Source organism: Phyllostomus hastatus, unplaced genomic scaffold, assembly GCF_019186645.2.
Source record: "Phyllostomus hastatus isolate PE091 unplaced genomic scaffold, TTU_PhHast_1.1 phas_contig_86, whole genome shotgun sequence".
NCBI lineage: Eukaryota > Metazoa > Chordata > Mammalia > Chiroptera > Phyllostomidae > Phyllostomus > Phyllostomus hastatus.
Genome location: NW_025333977.1, coordinates 6,546,584 through 6,567,142, shown reverse-complemented (window position 1 = coordinate 6,567,142; position 20,559 = coordinate 6,546,584). Strand labels below are relative to the sequence as shown.

The 20,559-nt window shown below is 36.9% G+C and overlaps 1 pseudogene; it reads left to right on the top strand.

The window, feature by feature from the left end:
- The first annotated feature begins 10,024 nt into the window (after nt 1-10,024).
- LOC123827470 lies at nt 10,025-10,499 on the top strand (annotated as a pseudogene).
- Nucleotides 10,500-20,559: the final 10,060 nt, after the last annotated feature.

Here is a 20,559-nt window from a genome sequence, read left to right as displayed (position 1 = left end):
GTCATATCATTTATAACTCTTCCACAGCTATTATAATTTTTTTAGTACTTACAGTGAAAAGTTAATTTTTAAAGAAATAGCCCTTAAGCTAGGTTGAAAATTACTTTATGCACTGCATGAAAATGGCACTAAAAGATCAATTCCTTGAAAAGAAAGAGGTAAAAGACTTTGAAAGAACTTAGGTGACATTCAACATTTCCCCAATTTGTCACTTAATTACAATTAGGCCAACCATCTCCTTGGCTGGACTGTGAATGACTCACTTTCCACCTCAAGTTTTTAGAATTTGAAAGCTACATATTGTTTGTTTCTTCCAGGATAAACAGACATGCATTTTTAAGGTTTGCTTCATATATTTTAGACATTAAGTTTAAATATTTGTAAAATTGGTAATAAAGTGAGTAATTTCTGTAAGTTTCTGTATAGTGAAAGTTTGTTTCTTATTTTATCATTTCACTTATGTACCTAAGATCAAAATATGATTTAAAATGTCATTATGATGTCTAGGTCTATGAATATATGTGATCACTTCATAAGTTATATGTCTAATTGCTATAATGTATATCTGAAATTAGCATAATACTGTATGTTAGTAATTTACAAATTAAAAAGTGAAACTATAAATACACACATAATCAAATATCTTTCTAAATTTAATGGGTACTTTTTTATCTGGAGGGCACCATGAAAGAAAGTTTTCATTACTAAGAAAGCATAGCAAAACATTATGCTAATTATTGATGGTGTTTAGTTTTCTGAAGTAGACAAGTGCATCAAATACAATGCCAATACACTCAGCCTTTGGTGACAATATTAAGTTCAAAATCTTTAGGGACAGTTCCTCCTTGAGACATAGTATTGGTCATAATGGTTCAGCTAGTATGGTGCAGTCATAAGTCTGAGTTAGAGTCAGGACTGACAAAACAGCCAGGAACCAGACTTACAATAAATAAAGAAGCTGAGAAAATTAACTGTGAAAATATGCTAAGACAATAAACATCCATTAGTGTAGAGAAGTAAAACTTTGGGGCAGATTGTATTTCATTGACAACTGATCATGGATCCTGAGTAAATAGGCTTACATTTCATTGGGGAAAGTTGTATATTGAAAGGACTTGTCAGAAATGGAGTTGTGTAAGAACAAGAGGAAAAATAATTTAATCTGATGAGTGTTTTAGCAATAAGAAATGTTGTTCACAAAATAATCATGTAGTACAAGTAGGAAATATTAGGTTAAGAGATATTTGAAATGATTGGAAAAATAGTAATTAGTGTACATGGATAAAATTAAACATTGTGATATGTATGTTTTTTTTCATTTAAAATTTCAGTAGTAATTGATTCCATGTAGCTTTTTAGTACATTTGGAAAAAACTGTTCCCTAAGGTTTACCAAAATGTATCATAAAGTCCTTCTCTTCTTTGAATAAGCAAACATATATGAATAATTTCACAAATTAAATTTTATGCCTGTTTTTTGATGATCCTTATAAAATGAGGAATTGTTGCTAATTGATTAGCAATTCCCTTTCTTATAAGGTCGTCTGCAAACCTAAGCCTTATATTGCGGTTGGCAGTCTAACCAAATCCTGAATTTCCTCTGCCTTTAGAAGAATAACGACAGAGCAGGTGCTACATTGCGACTGTCAGAAAGCCATTTTGCTTAATGTGAATAATGCCATTCAGAGGGTTAGCCATCTGTTTGCTGAGTGTGTGTCAGTCCTACACCCACAGCAGTGTCAGAGCGATGCATGTGGGTGCCACAGTCATGGATCTTCTAAAATGCTTTGGTCTCATGTAAAAATGAAGCGAAACTATTTTAAGAACTAAGTTATATTGGAAATACAAACAAATACTGTGCTATTTTGTTGCTTTCAGGTTGTCAAATATGAAAATCAAATATTGAGTTTGGGTTTCTTCTGGTAATTTCTGAGCTTAAAAAAAGAGATATTGCCCTGGCTGGTGTAGTTCAGTGGAATGAATGCGGGCTGCGAACCAGGCATCACAGGTTTGATTCCCAGTCAGGGCACATGCCTAGGTTGCAGGCCATAGCCCCCAGCAACCGCACATTGATGTCTCTCTCTCTTTCTCTCTCTCTTCTTCCCTTCCCTCTCTAAAAATAAATAAATCAAATCTTTAAAAAAAGAGATATCAAGTAAATTATAGTTCAAAATGTACAGTCACTGAAATAGTCTGATGTGTGTGTATATTTCTTAGATTTTTAGATCCCATATTAAAGAGTAATTTTTCCCTAGGACATTTATTTTGATTTTACTTTGCATTGCTTATCAGAAAACGAAGTTATAAACATCCTTTCCAAAAATAGTAAGCATAAATTAATCATTAAGTGTTTTTCTTAAAAATGTATCGGGATTTTAACAAAGAGCTGAAGAAAATCAGTATTTTCTTTGATGTTTCTTGCTATTTTTCTATTCAATAGTAACCTCAGATTTGTCTTGTTATTGTAAGTTTCTATAATTTTATCACTAGAACATTATGATTTTTCTCCCGAGTTAAAGCTGTCATATCCTGAGTCTAATAATACAGAATGCTATTTGGAAAAAAAAATCTGTGAAACTTTAAGAAATACACTAGTAAAAATGATAAATATATGAAAAAATAGAGCATAAGAATGCCTATATATTTAGAAAATGAGTGATAATAATGTCAATTTACTTTTAGGAATTCAAACCTATAGCAAGCAAAAATTGTTTGGTAATATAGTTCTGAATGTTTGAAAGTGTAGACAATGTTTTGAGCAAGATGATTCCATGAGATGAATGGAATTTTAAAAAATATGTGAGACAATGTGCCACAATTTCAAAGAAATTTATGTATAATTTATTGTGTATAACTTATTATTTATTGATAGCATCTGATCAAATATAACAACCCTTGGATTGATAAGCATAAAAGTATACAGAATATCATTATACTGAAATCTATTAGAGTATAATTTCAATTCATAAAAACAAAACTCTATAAAATCACTTTAAATTTATGAATTTGGATTCAGCAAGAGAATAACTTCAGGAAGGTCAAGTACTTTCTGAGGACATTTGAACAGTCCATCGTGGTCATCACAGAATGTGAGTGAGTGTTTATGGGTGTTAGAATTACAGTCTCTATACAGGGAATGTTGAAATGCATCAAGGAAAATGAACATAATGGAGACATGGTTCTGATTTTGGGACTCGTAAACCACTGTAGGCTAGAGAGAAATTCATCCTGTAGACACTTCAAAGTATGCTTTACGTATAATGTGACCATGAATTTGTACATGATTCCAATTCACTATCCCTAGTCTAGGCAACCTAATTTGAGTTCAGTTGGTGGAAATGAAGACTTGAAGATAAAATGGAAAATCACTGTGTCCTCCATAATGACATGCACATGGCAGGTAAGCTCTAGGGAGCAGTGCTGGCGGCTTTCATTGTACGCAGAGTGCTGAGTGGAAGCGCGGGCTCTGGAAGAGGAAGAGCAAAAGGGGAAGGTCTGGACTAGAGGCCACACAAAATATAATGAAGTCTTGTGTATATTCACTAACATGGAAGAAAAAGATGAAAAAAAAAGTCTTTAATTCTTTTCAAAAGTGATCAGTGAGATGGTGAGATGACGAGAGTCTGGGAGGGTAACACTTCAAGATATATACACAAGTCAAAGGTAAGTATCTTCCCAAACGCAATGACCTCTTCACTTAGGAGTATAAAGAGAGCCATTGATTATTCTTAATAGACTATTTTTAAAGAGCTGTTTGCCATTAAATCTTTTTTAAATTACAGTATATATGTAAAAAGTAAATGATTAGGAAATAACGAAGTCTACAAGTCTCAGCTCAAGCATGGCTTTTGAGCAGTGCTAACTCAGGGAATCAGTGCTTCCCTGGTTTAACATGAAAAGTTATTCTTTCAATTTATTATACGGATTTTTATTAACCTTAACCACACTGAGTCACATTTATTTACTTTTTACATTTTTATTTTTCTTGCTTACTAAGCCATCCACTCCAAAATTAAAAGAAACACATTTAATTGTTCTTCATATTCCTGGCACCTAGTATACAATTTTGCACACATATGCACATTTTTATTTATTAAATGACTGAGGAATAAATGAAACTGTACTAAAATTCACATACTGATACTGTGGATATTGGCTTGATTTATTTAACAACCATTTAAAAGTTATACATTTCCCTTACTATGAGTGACACAATGTCATTCTAAATAAAAATAGTGTTGAACAATCTTCAGAAGAAAGTGTAGGACTAAAGTGCCTTCTTAAAACATGTGCCTGCAACGGTCAAAAATGAAACAAACTAAACAGAGTGAGAAGTGAGAATTCTGAACAAATAAAATAACAATAAATAAATTTGCAAATTAGGGGATTTCTTCATTTAAGTGGATGGTACAAATCCATTTTTCTCCTGCTGATTCTTTGCAGTACTTGGGATTGTATTTCCCTAATCAATTATTTATTGCATTCTCTTTTCTTGCATTTTAATTTTATCATTACTATCTAATAGCAAACATTCTCTTTAATTTTAGCCAGAATAATTTCAGCCTTAATAAACTATGCCCTACTAGATTTCTGATTTTGATGATGGACAATAAATAAAGTTCTGTTTCACGGTCAAGAGGAGAGGATTTCATAATATGAAAATCAGAAAAAGAAAACACAGATCTTAATTTGGAATCATTGATTGTGGGAAGAAATAATAGAGGGCACTATTTTATAGAAATTTTAAGATGCGTTAACACTTATGCATTGCTAACTCTGAGCCACAGTTTTTTCTAACTACTTCATTAAGTCATGCAGTTGTCATACTGACCCTGAGAGCCGACTTTAGAATTTTATCTCTATTTTATGAGTAAGGAAGCAGAGAAAAGGTTACACAGCTGGTGGTGGGTAAGAATGGGATTAGGACTCCCACTTTCTGGCTCTGAAATCTCTCTTTTAATCACTCTTCTGACTGCCTCTCAATAGCTAGGAAAGGTAAAAAGTTTAGCTTGTAGAAATCAAAGCAGCCAGTATATTTAGGAGGAAATATACAAGCTACTAAACTGTAGGGACAAAAGCAAGGAGAACAAGAGGTTAGTGATGTGCAATTGTTTGAAGTCTGTAAACAGTGGGATCTCTGGAATGAAAAAGGGCAGAGATGTCGGGAGACGATGCTCTGTGCATGGGCTTCTCAGCAAAGAGGTTCGCTGAGAGATAGGTCTTACAGTGGACCATTCAGAGGGAATGCATTCCACATTCCCATCCTTAGAGGTGGGCACTTGAGAGGGCCATGTCCAGGAAACCCATTTTATCTCCTGTCTCCTGGGGCTCTCTCTAGGAAATGGCCCCTGGAGGGGGCTTATAAAAGGAAATCCACAAAAACATCAGTGGGTACCGCTAGCCTTATTTATTAAAATGAATTCCTAGAGTACAAGTGGAGATAAGATGTGTATACACTGTGTGAGTTATTGTTGGAGTATGCTTCACTCTCAAATCATGAATAATAAAAAGTAAAATGTCTCAGAGTTTGGCAGGTAATAAAGAACTTGTAGGAGTGTGGAAGACATATGCTCACACTTTAATTAGGAAATTATTGTCTTAGTTTCTTCTTCACTAGAGAGAGATGGATTAGTTAATTGCATTATAAGTGTTTAAAATACATAAAGGGATGGTTGGCCAGATAATATTGAAAGTTCAATTTTAGCTATAAAAATCTAAGATTTTGACATTGGAAAGAAAGAAATTCTGTAGTTGTACATTGCTGGGCATGCCATAGATTCGATCAATATTTAGAAAGTTATTTTTCATTGTGATTAAAGCAGCTTGCAGCATAAGTGTGAAGTTTCTTTCAGGTAGAATAATTAACTGATAATAATAATTAACAATGTGAGATGACTCATTTGCAAAAAACAAAGAAATATTTGTTGATTATCAAGCTTATAATAAAAAATTAGCAGATCAGGGACTCTATGTGTAGAAAATTGCTACTCAAGACAGATGTATATTAAATAGTTTTAATGCAGTTAATCAATCTATAGCTCTCTACTTTAATGGAATGAAAATAACTAGTACTTGTGTCTCCCTTTAAAGAGAATACAATTGAAGAGATAAAGCAATGTTGATAAATCACTTTATTTATCTATATGAAATATATGGATCATGACAATTTAGTTGTTTACCAAATGAACAAAATTCTTCATAATGGTACATGCATATATATGTGTTCATACATATATACCTGATACATATATTCATAATATAGAAATGATTTATATAAATCTCTTATGTCTACATTTTTCAGTGTTATAGCAACCTCACTGTAGTTTGGGGAAACTATCTCTTCACCTCCAGTTAAGATGTCAAAACTCATGACCCTAGACAGACATCCTTCGGTATGATCAAAGCTTTTCTTGCACAGGCAGGGAAGGCCCCCAGCAAGGAGAGCTCTCGCCCAGCAGGAGAGCTCCCTGGGGGAGATCTAGAGTGAGGAGAGCCAATACCGAGTGTGCAGGTGTTTTACAACAGCGAAGTCCCCCAGGCTTAAGATTTGATAGAGGCACTCCACTCCTACCCCATGCAAAAGTTAAAAGAAGTGGTAAGAAGGCACATACATTTGTGATGTGGATCTTGTAAGATTTATCGTGACAGATAGAAAATGAGACTTAGAGGTTGCTGGTGCTCAATCAAAGGACAACTGAAGTTCAAGTTTCTTTTTGATAGTCTCACAATCATTATTAAAAATATTTTGCTTAGTCTGGTTTTGTTTCATTATTTCATTTGTAGGTGGGGGTGGTTGGAATATTTAAAGTCATTATTTTCATTACATCTTCAACACAAGGTTTGAAATTTATAATTAAAATAAATTGTGAAATGACAACTAAAGTTTTAATAAATAAAATATGTAGCACTAAATAAAAAAATCAAATAATGTGAATGCCTAGTTGAAAAATATATAATTTCAAGTAACCAAGAGAGGTTAGCATTGCATCATGAAAATACTAGAGTTTATTTACTATTAAGTGTTATTTGGCATGGTTTCATAAAAGCAATCTATAATTATAATTTAAAGCAATCTGTAATTATAATTTAATCTAAAATTTCTGCTGAAAAGTTACTTTTGTATATGAAAGTTTGTGTACCTTAGACAATATTCTCCATTTTCTTGGGTAGTGTTAGCCAAAACAAGAATCCTGTATCAGAATATTTGTAGCAAAAAGAAAAGAGAGGTTGAATAGCACTAAAGAATCATGACAAATGTTCATAAAAATACAGGTGTTCATCATCAATTCCTTATTTAAATCCCAGTAAAATGACATTTTAAACAGGGTATATGCACAGTACTAAGGAGAATGAGATAATTTACAATTTTAAAGACTTTCTGGAAGATGCAAACTTGATGGGGAATTGGGAACTAGCTCAGTGGAGGAGGGAGACTGGAGGTGGCGTAACAACAACAAAAACAAATCATGACATTGCTTTAGGGACCAGAGAGACTGTGGTGAGGAACTAATCACGTGATAGAAAGTGCATACTTTATTGTAAATCATTGGGTAAAAAACTTTGTGGCAACTTAAAAAGCAATAATGTACTGGACAGCTTCAAGACAAGAAATAGAAAAATAGAATGTTAGTAGAGAGCTTTTTTTCATTGGCTACATCTGGCAAGAGTGCACAAAAGAGATGAGTTCACTAAAAAGTATGTCCAGCTTGCAAGCAGGTATAACAGAAAAGTAGTAAGAACTCCCAGGGGACTGAGAGCATATACTACTTGAAAGCTAATTAGTTAACCTGTCACAATTTCATTGGGAGATGTTGTCGAGGGCATGAGACTTCTGGGTCAGAGACAAAGTTATAGAAATAGTAGCAGCCAGGATGTCAGCATTTTGTCTTAAGGTGTGATTCCCACAGTGTGCTGGGAAGAGGGCCAGATGCTATCTGTACATGCAATGGGCCACACTATAGGAGGACTCGTGGCTTGGGAAACTCATCTTTTATGACAGACAGTAAACATACCTGTCCTTTGCTTTCAAGGAGACTTTGCCTTCATTATCCTAGATAGTAAGCACATCTACATCTTGTTCTGGAGGGAAGAAACTGTAGCTTCCAAGGCTGTTACATATACAAACATCCTGAGAAAATAATGAGTAAAGGGCAATTGGTGTCCTACTCATGAAATATGTAAAAAGGATATTGAGATGAAAAACTCTCTTATAATAAAAATAAGGTCCAGAAATTCAGAGAATTGTAGGGCAACTTCCTGTCAATTACAAACATGAAAATATGATATTGATATTGAAAATTTCAACTGCAATTAAAAAATAAAATAAAATTGAGAAAAATATTTGACAAAAGCTCTATAATACTTAGCTGCATGTCACAGACCAAATAAATAGTCTGCGTGGTAGGCCGTTTAATACAGTGATCAATAAATCTTTTTTGTTGAATAAAATGACTCTGTGACAAAGAAAAATAAACATGGGTTTTAGAAACCAATGAATACACTTAAAATAATCATAAAAAAGTCTAAAAGCCAAATTGTAGGTGTGTTTCCTGGCACATGGACTCACCAGAATCAAATGCATGAGAAGCTAAATTCATAGATTTCATTATTTTCTGTAGTTGTTAAGGTTTAATCCCTGTAATGAATGGACTATCTATACCACTCATATTAGTTCTGTTCCTAAACCTGAACCTCTTTAGTCATAACCACTATATTGTAAATAATATTCACTATTTCTAATCTTCACAATAATTCATCAGGGAGGCATTTCTATTTGTAATTTAGAAATGAATGAACCTGGGTTCAAATGAAGCAAGAGACATCATTCTCTAAAGGTAAAACCTCTAGTGAACCAGATGGCTTGCATTTGAACCCGTATTTTTGACCATGTTCTTTACATCATTTTACACTTCTCATCACAAGGACTTTATTCATTAATATTGGCAATACTTTGCTGTTCTACAGCATTTCTATCTAGAATAAGTCACTTTTCACATTTTTGCTGCCAAAAATACAATCATTTTTTGAAGTATGGAGTAGAGAACTTTATTCATATAGCAAAGCTGTGCACCCATTTTAGAGGCCAAATAATGACAGAAGAAAATATGACCCACAGAATATTACTTTGCATGCTGCAGTGCATTTACACACAGTAATGAAGGCTCTAATATCAGCAGGAGAGAGGAGAGTGACAATGGACATTAACGCTGAACTCCTGCATTCTCTCTCAATGGAGCATGAAATAAGGCATGTCATCATGTCAGCAGATACTGGGAAGGATTTGCTTCGGCCATCATCCTTTCAGCACAGTGAATCTACTTCATGGTGAGTCGAATTCTCCTACATTGTGACTCTTACACCTTCTCATTTCTTTCTCTATTCACTTCTCAGCCTTTATAGACTCGTGATATGAAATTGTTACCTTGTCAGGAATATGTACAAGTCTTTTAAGTTTCTCATAAAATTGTGAAGTTTTGTGAAAGGCAGATTACTATAGTACCACAAAACTATCATTTTGTGAGAGGAAAGAGACTTTAAGTCATGGTAAAAGTGCAACTAGCCCAGTCTGTTTATTTACTTATACCATAGAAATAATGGTATTATTAAGTTAATATTAATCTTAAATTCAACCTTAGATTATAGCAACACTTGTAACTTAAAACCACAAATAATTATTTTAAAAATTCCTTACACATATTTTATCTGTGGTAAAATATGTTTTCATGTGAGGTTCAGATATGCAACATTTCAAGGCCTCATATATTCAACTCATTTGCAAAATAAAAAAGTGCCTTTGGATAATTTCAAAGCTACATTCCAGGATTTCATTGTATGACAATTTCTAGGCTTTATTTCATTTCTTGTGTAATTATTTAGCCCCTAGAAGGTCAGTTCTATGTTAAATAAGATATTTTAGTTTTATTCTGATTTAAGATTTACAAACTACTATACTAAAGAAGTTAGCGTAAATTCTAAAAATACCTACTATAAAAAAAGTTCTATTAAAAATGTTACATCAGCTTTTCATGTAGCTGGAACCCAGAGTGAAGAAGGAAGCCCCTGCCCCGCCCAAAGCAGAAGCCGAGGCAAAGGCTTTGAAGGCAAACAAAGCGGTGCCAAGAAAACATCCATAGCCACAGGAAAAGAAGATCCTTATGTCACCCACCTTCTGGAGGCCTAAGACACTATGGCTCCGAAGGCATCCTAAATATCCTAGGAAGAGTACCCCCAGGAGAAACAAGCTTGAGCTCTATGCCATCATCAGGTTCTCCCCACTACAGAGTCAGCCATGAAGAACATAGAAGAAAACAATACACTTGTGTTCTTTGTGGATGTCAAGGCCAACAAGCACCAGATCAAACAGGCTGTGAAGAAGCTGTAGGACACTGACGTGGCCAAGGTCAACACCCTGATAAGGCCTGTTGAGAGAACAAGGCATGTGTTCGACTGGCTCCAGACTGTGATGCTTTGGATGCTACCAACAAAACTGGGATCATCTAAACTGAGTCCAGCTGGCTAATTCTAAATATAAAAATTTTAAACTATTAAAAAAACAGTTATGTCATAGAAACACAATGTTTGAAGTTAAAGCAGTGAAAGACTCTGACTTATTATTTATACACTAAGCTGCCTAAATTATTTTTCTCCTCTCCAGGTCTTCAAAAAACATTTTTAGCATACGGTTTAAAATTAAGGCTGTATGCAAATTCCAGCCAAGTAGGAAAATAGTTCAAATACAGGTAGATCAAGGTGCATAAGAATCTAAATAGGGTCCTAGAGTTAGGAATCATTGCAGTATGTTTAAGAGACAAAGAAGAAATTATTTCTCACATACAGTGTGCTTCATTAAAGAACCACATGATGTTAATAAGGTCTCTCGCTGGGGAAAAATATTCTATGATCATGTAAACATAAGAAACTTCCTCATTGCATGCCTATCTCATAGGTTTCCAATACACTTTAATAAAAACTCTAAGAGGGTCTGCTCTAAAGAAACTTTCATTATTTGTTTAACTAATATGGTTTGCATTTAGAACCAGATTATATTGTTGACTAAGTGAAATTATATTTCTTACCAAAACAAAAGTGCTTTGTGCCAATAGATTTATTTCTAGGTGAAAAGCTTATGCATATAATAAGTCAAATAAATCTAATAATTATTTGAATTGCATTTCTGTACCATTTGCATGTTAAAAAATGTATTTTGATTTCTTTGGGAGCTCCACCCTTGAACAACACTTTGTTTTCCTATGTCAAGTCATAAATAATTAAATTAAATTTCTTAAATGGTTCTCTCTTGTAGACCATTTGACAAATGTTTTGAAAACAAACAAAAAATAAACACACAAAGCAAAAAGCAAGATATGCATTACATTTAAGATTTCATATGCTTCTTAGATGATGGAAATACCAAGTCTTCACTAGAATCAAATACTGATGAAAATATAAGGACCAAAGAAATCAATCTAAAAATATTTAATTTCAAGCCTGATTTCTAGATATAAGATGGCAGCTGATGATAGGGACATTAATTCATTGTATGTTTTAGAGACGGCATTCAGTATTTTTAATAAATTAACCAAACACAACAAATCCATCCTTTCTGATTTCTGAAAAAGTATATTGCTAGCTGTTGTTTGCCCATTTTCTTGCCTTTCAATCATATCATAAAATTGTTAGCATAGGTAGCTAGATATTGGTAGAAGATGGGGGAGAATAAAGAGTCAGAAACTTTTGAACCTAATCAGTTGGAGAGCTGAATCTGACACTGAGTCTACTTCTTTAGGAAGCTGCAGTCATAGGCTACCCAGGGGACTGCTGCATCGGGACCTAATCACCAAAATGGGTAGGAGGAATCATTACCGGTCATTAGATAGGATTACTGAGGAAAAGATAACAGCAGGATAAATTCCTCACTGGCCACATGCCCAGTAGAGGCCAAAATGTCACAGGGGGAGGTAAGTGCATGCCCACTAGAAGCCAAGATGGTGCAGTGGGTGGTGGGTGCCTCTACTATGAGATATGCACGATAGAAACTAAGATGGTGACCACACTGGGTGGAGCCTAGCTTGGGGAAAGGAGTAGATAGATAAGGGACACAGAACCCCAGAAGATCCAGGAAATGGATCAGTTAAAGAGAAGACCCAAAGCTTACAAAAGATTGGGAAATTGGTTGCTTAATTTGAAAGGATGTCTGGTCCTTCCCATTCCTGAGATAACATAATCCCAGTTTAACAAAGAGCGTTCTCTCTTTAACATGCTTTAGACCCAATCATTTGCATCTTCTTTCTCCATAGCAGCCCTATGGCCTTTGCAGTTACCTGAGCTCCAGTTGCTGCATGGATTCCAAATGCAGGATCCAAACATAAGCCTGGGTGCAGTAATGGAGAGCCTGCTAGACTGCAGCCAGAAACAGACTACACTAGCCAGACAGGGACAGACATGGACTGAACCAATGGCACAGAATATATAAGCACTGGCCTTTCTTCTGGCTCTGATGGAGACAAAGCTGGACTTCTTTCACATGGGACGAATGGCAAAGAGACCGCATGAGCCTAGGGGCAGCCTTCTATTTCCACCCTTATAAATGTCACCACTAGACCTCATCCTCCCAAGTGGATCCCCAGAAGTGATTTTCTTGAGAAACTACAAGACCACTGTTTGCACTGGCAACAAATGAAGTATAAAAGAATCAGAAAAGCCTGTTTTGCTTGATCTTGCTTTTCAAATTTTATTTTATTTTGACAATTCAGTGAGCACTGAAGATATAAAGTAGATATAATACATTGAAAGTTTAACAAAACTCTCTTTCCTGAGATTACATTTACAGTAGCTTCAAACATCCTGAAATATAGCTGTTTAGGCTGTAGGGGCTAAAATTAATATTAATCATTTTTCTACCATCTGGTAAGTTCTTCTGGCTGGGCTAATAACCAAACTAGCTGAGACAGATTAATTAATAGTGGAAAAATCAGAGTTTCATACATAAGCATGGGAAATTCACATAGACATGATCATTCCATGAAATTCCAAAGACAGTGAGGCAACATTGCGTGTGTTGAAATAAGAAACATCCAAGCCCATAAAAAAATTTATGAGTTTATTTGAACCAAACCAATGACAATTGCCAGAAGCAAAATCTCAATGGATTAAGAAAAGGCTCCACAGAATGGGTTTTGCACCTTATTTTATAAATAGCGATCCAAGGTGGAGGCATAAGGAGGGTTACATGAAATTGATTGGTGATAGATTAGGGGGTGGGAGAAAACAAAGCAGGAAAATCTCTGAGATTGGATTAAAAAGTAAAGTGAAGAGATAAATATTTTTTTTTGCATTGGTGGGTGCAGAATAGTTAACAGTGACCTTTTACAGCACATGGACAAGGTATGTGGGGACCAAGACAACAATGAGGGGTTCTGTGGTCTCCTGTTCTGGTGAGAGATTGCGCCCTTATAACCACATAGCCTGGGTCAGCTGCTTGGCACCTCTTTATGTGACTCAGAGATTTGTGTGGAAGGAAACAGGTTTTTATTAACAGGGCTCCAACCCTGAGGGTGCAGAAAGCACTACAGCTCAAAGCTCTTCTCTCCCTTAAAACCCAGAATTTCCCTTGCTCCTCAAAAGGCTATAAGCCAAAACCATGTCCAGAAGTTCCCCATTTCCTTATCTGTCCATAAGCTGGTTACACAAGTAGATTTTCATCCTCTCTGGAACATGCACTTGGGGGTTTCAGAGTCATCATCTTCTTGCAGCAGCTCTCTCCTTCAGGATCTGGGGTATGCTGCTCTCAGTCTCCCCATAGCAGTCCAGAAACCATGTGCCATGCTACACTAGATCATGGTGTCTCTGATGCTGTAGGCCAGGGAGGCACGTGTGCCTGTGTGGGACCCTGCCTCAAGGAATGGGCTTCCGTACTCTTAGTTGGCTGAATCTTGGTCTCACAAGTGCTCCCATCCATGTGGAGAGCAGAGCCAGAGGCCCAGAACATCTAAATGCCAAAAGCCCAGAGATAGATAGAGAGCTGGCACCAAGCTCCAAGGTCCTGTACTAAGAGCTTATGTACCAAGAGAGTGACTCTTCCTTACCAAGCATGTGGAAGAGAGGGAAAAAGAGTATGAAAGTGAGAGTTTTTCTCCAATAAGTTTAGCTCCTTTTAAGTACATCCAAAAAACGAATAGCCCTGCCTCCCTCTGCCAAGCCAGACTAGTTTCAGAACATGCCATTCAAAAGTACTGTCCTTCAGAAATGCAGCACCTGCAGCTCAGCATTCCAGGTCACAGTTCCACTCCAAGCATCTCTAAGGAATCTGTGTGGACCAGTCCTTATGGTAGCATCTGTTTTTCTCCTCCAGATCTGCCTTTCCTCCAGCCATCCGCTCACCAGTGTGTTTGTGTGCTTGGCCAGGCAGGTCCCCCACAGTGCTGCCAGCTCTGTTGCTGTCCTCTATGTGGGAGGGGCACTGAGTAGATTTCTAATGGGCCTCCAGACCTTCAATCCTACAGACAGACCCACAGGCCCACCTGCAGGCAGGCCTCCAGACCTCGTGTTTCTCAGTGCACTCCAGTTTTAAAGGCTTGGCTCAGAATTTTCTGTGCTGCTGAACATCTGGCTCCTCCTATGGTGCATTAGTGTCCACCATTTTTGTCAGCTCTCCAATGTCTTCGGCCCTCTTAGGGCAAAAGTTCCCAGCCATGCTCAGGCATCCAGGGAGGGCACTGGCCCCCACAGCTCACACAGGCTTCCCCCCAGGCTATATCATGAGTCACTCTGCCAGGGCATGCAGTATGTGGAACGAGTTCTCACAGCCCCATACACAGTTTGCCCTGGGTAACAGCTTTGAAGGCATGAGCTGTTCATCTGCCTTTGTTATGCAACGTGCTTCACATGAATGCCTCTAATGATGTAGTTTTCATTTTGTGGGCATTCCTTCCAACCTCCCTGCCTTTTGCAGGATTGTGGGGGTATGGGGTTCCCCTAATTTTAGGGACCGATGTTCTTTACCCTGTTATACCCTGAGAGATCTGGAAAAAGGGGATTGCTTTGACATTCCAAAGGAATGTTATCTTAGATGTATACGACAATAGACAAGCTCAGTTAAGGTAAAGACTGACCTTTGTCAAGGAAGATACTGACCTAGGACACTACTTTTCATGACTTTTTTTTTTTACATACAATGTTTTCATTTCAGACTGTAGGAGGGTGCAGCTAGGGGGTCCCAAAAAGAAGGATTTGTAATGGGGTCCAGAACAAGGTGTTCAAGAAATATTAGAAAGATATATTGGGTGACCTCCCCCTCCCCCACAGGTGTGAGTTGGGGGAAGGGACACATGGAGCAGGGCCATTGAGAGCTGTTTTGCATAGCAACAACTTTGCAGCTAACCTCTGGTGTGGTCATTTAATACATCTATAACCTTTAACTGGTTGCATAGATATGTTAAACAGCTGTGGCCTTGCTCTGAGTCGGGGGGCGATAGAAGGAACTTACCCCAAGATATAATTGGGAGGCAACTCCCCCTAGTTACAGTGCCTGTGTGAGAGCTTGGAGATGATTGGATCCACGACATGGGGCCACCCCTGCCCAGACTCATGATGGCAGCCCAGTAAAGCTGGAAGGATATGGGAGTGCTGCCAAGTGTAGCTGATTGTGGGAGGAGTCGGAAATGGGGCTACAGAGGAAGACTGGCACATGGATTTAAACCCAGACTTGGCAGCCATTGAAGAGAGGCCCATGCGGATGTGGCAGTGAGGAAAACCAAGTGCTTTTGGCAAAGTGGAGACCCCCCTGCAACCATGAGAAAAATCACCATGCAGCTTCAGCAGAGAACCACCACGTGGCTTTAGCAGAGAACCACCACGTGGCTGTAGTTGGAGATCCAGGTGACAGAGCTGATGGTGCTGAGAACAGAGGGAGGCCTCCCAGCCAAGCACGGATTACTGGGAAGAACCGGGGGCTGCCCGAGCCATGGACTTCTATTTCTTTTCCTGAGATATGGTACCCCAGAATGGGCAAAGGGGGGAAGGAAGGACTATGTGTGTTTGTGGGTGTTTTAAAGGACTTTGGGATTTTGATGAAGACATTAAGTCATTACTCTTAAGTCTGTATAACTTGAATAAATAATTCCTTTCCTTTTCACCAATCTCTACCATGGAGAACTACAATTCTCTGGTGAAGGGAAAGGTGAACCTAGTACAGGGGGACCCCAGGAGAAAGGGGGATCAATATAGTAGCATTGTGGGACCCTCTTCCCTGGTGGTCAATCAGGGAAAATCATGGGAGACCACATGTACAGTAGCTTTAAAGTAATACAACTACTTGTACATGTGCAGTAAAAGCCCACCAAAACTAGTCAGGAAGGATCCATCTTATAAAAATAGAGTCCCTCCAGCCCATGAGGTCAGTCTCTGCTTGGAGTTGGCCTGCTCCCATGTTCTCTGCTATAAACTCTGAGTGTTCGGTTCAATTCTTTGTTCCAATCACCAAGAACCTGATTACCTGTGACAAGACCATCCTATGTGGTTATTTTACAGACAGGATGAGTTTGAAAGGCGCATCCTGCAGGTCTCCCCTGAGCTTGTCAGGTTTAATGTGGGTCCCCTTTTTCTGTCCACACATGTGTAAGGCATTTTGACAAAGGAGAAATGGAAGTGATGGGGTATTGGACTTCAAAAGTGAGAATGGGTGATTTACAAGTTGTTGAGGAAGAGATGAACACCCATGGCAGGAAAATCTCCACAGGTGGCTCAGAAGCAATGGGATATGGGGTTATCTAGCCAACAGGCACCTGCCCCAAGCCCTATGTTTACCATACTTAATGCAAGTTAGTCTAAAGGGAACATCCTAACATCTCCTTCCTGAAACAGGTTTCTCTGATATCTTGGACAGGAAAGGGAGGAGAACCAAAGGTTCTTTCTGAGTCTTGTTTCCTAATAGACAGTTTAAAATCAATATCCCCCAAATCAGCTTCAAAGCAGCAGAATTTTGATCCCTTCAAAAACAGTCATGAATCCATCCATGATCACTTAGCACAAAAAATATTAAAGCATGATATGTATTTCCTGGAGGAAATATGACCTTTTCGTATATTTTTTCAACAGTTGAATATCAAATGCTTAAGAAATATGTTTCTAGAAAAAATTCTGAATGTGCATATTCTCGATCACTCCAGTTCATGTGCTCTGGCTAGTTGGTTGGGGTTACAAGTGTACTAATTTAGATTTGCTCTACCTTGATCTTTCTTTTTGACTAAAATAGAAAAGTTCACACTCCTCTTCTGTATGATACTCAGAATTGGTTAACATCTTTGACACTTTTTGAAAAGTTTGATAGTTTAAATAAAAATGAGGTTTGAAAACTGTGCATTTCTAAGTAGCCAGATCTCAGATATTAGTTTGCTAATTTTGCTTCACGGTAAGAGTTATAACTCAATGGCTCCTGTGAATTTCCTATCCTGATTGTGGCTATAAAGTAATGGGATTATAAGAGCCAGATGCTGTCCGAACTACAGGTCTTCAATGAAGAAAAATTAGCTCAGCTTCTGCAGTCTTTGTTTTTAAATCATCACATATTCACCTCACACCTGGAAATCAAAGGGGGGTGCTCATTTCAGGTAACCCTTTTGCCTTTTACACTTTCAAGAGAAAACATATTGACCAGAAACCAAGCTCCTCACAGGCATCTGACCTTTAAAAGTATGTGAATCCTTGTAAGAACCAGATAAAAGGTTATAAGAACTGTTTTCTTTCAAATAAGCAGCTACATTCAGAGAAATGCGTTTGTATATGTCATGCAGCATTTGGGGCCCATTTGGTACTTCAGAAGTAAATCACAATGTTTTGATGTGTTGAGGGATTTTGGAGTATTAAATAAAACATAACATGAGTAAGTTCCTTTTTTTTTTCAAGAAAAAGGCTTACATGAGTTGAGTTCACTGTATTTTGTAAACCAGTCTTTTTCCTCTGATTTCCGATTTTTGAATAAAAAGATGTATGACTTCAGTTACAAAGTGTGGAAGAAAAGGGGCCCCACGCTAAACCTGACAAACCCAGGGGAGGTCTGTGCGCGGCCTCACAAACTGAGACCTAGAGCAAGGACACGGGATGGTCTGAAATGAAAAATTTTATAACTAAAAGCAGGTCATGGCTCAGAGTCTCATCCAAGGCCAGTATTTTTCTCTAACATAGGTTAATTTTACCTTAAGTGAGGCTATCTGTTTTCTTTTTGCATTTATGATAACACACTTCTGGGATGTCAAATTTCCTTTTTCCAGAGCCTTCAAAGTGCAGACAAGGCTCCAGGGGAGACCCCAAATACCCTCATTGTTATTGTTATCATGTTAATTGTTAACTATGAACTATCTTCTACCCACCTATGTAAAAATAAAAATGGTATATTCTATTGTTTTAGCTTTTATACAATCCCAGAGGTTCTCCCGTACCCAGCTTTGCTTCTTCTTGCCTTCCTAATCTATCACTAGTGGATTTTATTAACTCCCTTATGTCTCCTTCTTTGATTATGAAGTATAAAATAAGGTGCTAAACTGCCATTCTCCAGATCATTTCTCAGTCGGTTGAGGTTTTGCTTCCTGGCAACTGTTGACAGGTTTTTTGCTCAAATAAAGTCACAACAATTCTTGTGACTTTATTTGAGCAGAGAATATTTGCTAAAATAAATTTACAAAAATTCTCTACAGGTTTAAATGTTTCTTGCATTGACAAAAATTAGAAAAACATGATGACACACTATATCTCCAAATACATGAAAACTTACTGACTAAAGTAGTTTAGTACTTTATATTGAAGATATCAAGTAGTATTCATGATATATTTTTTAAATTTTTTGAATAATCAAAAAAATGTTCACTTTTTCTATAAAGCTACTTAACTATCACTGAATGTGGCACATAAACATACTTCATAACTAAATATCCATGTCTGTTGTTACATTATAATTTGGGGAACATAAAACGAGGGCTGTCTACTGTGAAGTATATAAGAGCACTATACTTAAGAATACCAGTAACACAACCTGGTTGGTGTAGCTCAGTGGATTGAGTGCGGGCTGCGAACGAAAGTGTCGCAGGTTCGATTCCCAGTCAGGGCACATGCCTGGGTTGCAGGCCATGAACCCCAGCAACTGCACATTGATGTTTCTCTCTCTCTCTGTCTCCCTCCCTTCCCTCTCTGAAAATAAATAAATAAAATCTTAAAAAAAAAAGAATACCAGTAACAGTTGGCTGAATCAGAAGAATTCCTGTGTGTGTCTATGTGTGTGTATGTAAGCAGAAAAGGAAAAACAAAACTATGGTAGGTTAAAGAATCAAATATAATTGCTAAGAGTTTCAAACACTTGTATTCGTTAAAGTTGGTAGAGATATATCAGGTAAGAGAGTTATGTTTTCACTTTTCATTATAGAATAATGAGTTCAGCAACAGTAGCAATGTAACTTAAGGAAGAAATGTATTTTATTAATTTTTAAGATTCTATAGTATCAAATAGACATTTTTTTAAAAAGGGAAAATCATATATCTCATCAGTGGGACAGTTATCTATAATGATTAAATGTATTTATTTTATAGAATCAAATTAAATTTACTATGAAATATTTAAATGTATTTTCTTCATATCAGCATATAAAGCTGTTGTTTTCTTTCTAATGCTATATGTTATTATGTAAAAAGATTATTGTAAATCTTCCATTTCCTAAGGGAATGCATAAAAAATTTCTGTTTCCACCTGGCTGGCATAGCTCAGTGGATTGAGCGTGGGCTGAGAACGAAAGTGTTGCAGGTTCGATTCCCAGTCAGGGCACATGCCTGGGTTGCAGGCCACAGCCCCCAGCAACCGCACATTGATGTTTCTCTCCCTCTCTCTCTCTCTCTCTCTCTCTCTCTCTCTCCCCCTCCCTTCCCTCTCTAAAAATAAATAAATAAAATCTAAAAAAAATTAAAAAATAAGCAGTCCCTCTTTCATTTAAAAATTTTTTTTTTCTGTTTCCTTTCTCTTTCAGTGCTTACTAGCTCCAAATTTCCCTTAAACATTTTTGGCTAATTCTAAGAATTGACTGTTGGCAATTTTTTTTTAATGATGGAAAGAAAGTATCACAAAAATGTGGTTGTGCCCCTCTACACTTGTATACAATTGACTATCAAAGATATGGGATTACAAAAATATATGAATATCTAAGCTTTACCACATTAATTTTTTTCCCAAAAAAAGTCTCATGCCATTTCTTCATTCTGTCTATGACAGTCTACAACCCTGTCCCCTCTCTGGCAGTGTGTTCCACTTTGCTATGAGAATTAACCTCCCCACTCAAATACTTACGAGAGGAATCTGGGAGACATTCTTGAACCTTCATTTTTCTCATCAAGCACATTCAATAAATGATGGAATCCTGAGTATCCCTACTCCAAAATAATTTTTGTTTTCTCTCTTTCTATTGCACCCACTACATCGGGCCATTATGGCTTATCTAAAATACAGTTATAGTTGGTTTTCCTCTTTCCAGGATTATTTCTACATCTCCACTGATTTCGGTTTAATATAAGGAAATCAACAGTT